Here is a 3,370-nt window from a genome sequence, read left to right as displayed (position 1 = left end):
AGCCACATCACACAAACATCACACAACACAAACATCACACAAACATCACATCACATGAAACATCGCACAAACATCACACAAACATCACATCACACAAACATCACATCAAACCACATCACACAAACGTGACACCACATCACACAAGCATCACACCACACAAACATCACACAAACATCACACAAACATCACATCACATCACACAAACATCACACCACACAAACATCACATAAACATCACACCACACAAACATCACACAAACATCACATCACACAAACATCACTCAAACATCACACCACATAAACATCACACAAATATCACATCACACAAACATCACACCACACAAACATCAAACAAACATCACACCACACAAACATCTCATCACACAAACATCACATTACGCAAACATCACACAAACATCACATCACACCACATCACACAAACATCACAACACACAAACATCACACAAACATGACATCACACTACATCACACAAACATCACACCACACAAGCATCACACCACACAAACTTCACACAAACATCACACAAACATCACACCACACAAACATCATACAAACATCACATCACACAAACATCACATTACACAAATATTAAACAAATATCACACAAACATCACATCACATCACATCACACAAACATCACACCACACAAACATCACGTAAACATCACACCACACAAACATCACACAAACATCACATCACACAACATCACACAAACATCACACCACACAAGCATCACACCACACAAACTTCACACAAACATCACACAAACATCACACCACACAAACATCTCACAAACATCACACCACACAAGCATCACACCACACAAACTTCACACAAACATCACACAAACATCACACCACACAAACATCACACAAACATCACACCACACAAACATCACATCACACAAACATCACACAAACATCACACCACACAAACATCACATCACACAAACATCACACAAGACAAACATCACACAAACATCACATCACACAAACATCACACAACACAAACATCACACAAACATCACACCACACAAATATCGCACGAACATCACATCACACAAACATCACACAAACATCACACAAAACAAACATCACACAAACATGACACCACACAAACATCACACAAACATCACACAACACAAACATCACACAACACAAACATCACACAAACATCCCATCACACAAACATCACACAAACATCACATTACACAAACATCACACAAACATCACATCACATCACATCACACAAACATCACACCACACAAACATCACACAAACATCACACAAACATCACACCACACAAACATCACACAAACATCACACCACACAAACATCACATCACACAAACATCACACCACACAAACATCACACAAACATCACATCACACAAACATCACATAAACATCACACCACATAAACATCACACAAACATCACACCACACAAACATCACATCACACAAACATCACACAAACATCACACCACACAAACATCACATCACACAAACATCACACAACTCAAACATCACACAAACATCACATCACACAAACATCACACAAACCTCACACAATCATCACACAAACATCACATCACACAAACATCACACCACACAAACATCACATAAACATCACACCACATAAACATCACACAAACATCACACCACACAAACATCACATGACACAAACATCACACAAGCATCACACCACACAAACATCACATCACACAAACATCACACAACACAAACATCACACAAACATCACATCACACAAACATCACACAACACAAACATCACACAAACATCACACCACACAAATATCGCACGAACATCACATCACACAAACATCACACAAACATCACACAAAACAAACATCACACAAACATGACACGACACAAACATCACACAAACATCACACAACACAAACATCACACAAACATCCCATCACACAAACATCACACAAACATCACATTACACAAACATCACACAAATATCACACAAACATCACATCACATCACATCACACAAACATCACACCACACAAACATCACACAAACATCACACAAACATCACACCACACAAACATCACACAAACATCACACCACACAAACATCACATCACACAAACATCACACCACTCAAACATCACACAAACATCACACAAACATCACATAAACATCACACCACATAAACATCACACAAACATCACACCACACAAACATCACATCACACAAACATCACACAAACATCACACCACACAAACATCACATCACACAAACATCACACAACTCAAACATCACACAAACATCACATCACACAAACATCACACAAACCTCACACAATCATCACACAAACATCACACCACACAAATATCGCACGAACATCACATCACACAAACATCACACAAACATCACACAAAACAAACATCACACAAACATGACACCACACAAACATCACACAAACATCACACCACATTACACAAACATCACATCACACAAACATCACAACAAACATCACATCACACAAACATCACACAAACATCATACCACATCACACAAATATCACATCACACAAACATTACACAAACATCACACCAAACAAACATCACACAAACATCACACCACACAAACATCACTCAAACATAACACCACACAAACATCACACAAACATCACACCACACAAACATCACACCACACAAACATCACTCAAACATCACACCACACAAACATCACACAAACATCACATCACACAAACATCACACAAACATCACACAAACATCACATCACACAAACATCACACGAACATCACACCACACAAACATCACACAAACATCACACAACACAAAAACATCACACCACACAAACATCACACGAACATCACACCACACAAACATCACACAAACATCACACAAAACAAACATCACACAAACATCACACCACACAAACATCACACAAACATCACAACACACAAACATCACACAAACATTACATCACACCACATCACACAAACGTCACATCACACAAACATCACTCAAACATCACATCTCACAAACATCACATCACATCACATCAACATCACACAAACATCACATCACATCACACCACAAAAACATCACATCACACAAACATCACACAAACATCACATCACACCACATCACACAAACGTGACACCACATCACACAAGCATCACACCACACAAACATCACACAAACATCACACAAACATCACATCACACAAACATCACTCAAACATCACATCACGCAAACATGACACAAACATCACACCACTTCACACAAACATCACACCACACAAACATTACACAAACATCACACCACACAAACATCACACAAATATCACAC

This window comes from Hemiscyllium ocellatum, chromosome 4 (assembly GCF_020745735.1).
Source record: "Hemiscyllium ocellatum isolate sHemOce1 chromosome 4, sHemOce1.pat.X.cur, whole genome shotgun sequence".
In the NCBI taxonomy this organism is placed as follows: Eukaryota; Metazoa; Chordata; class Chondrichthyes; order Orectolobiformes; family Hemiscylliidae; genus Hemiscyllium; species Hemiscyllium ocellatum.
This window is presented reverse-complemented; position numbering follows the sequence as displayed.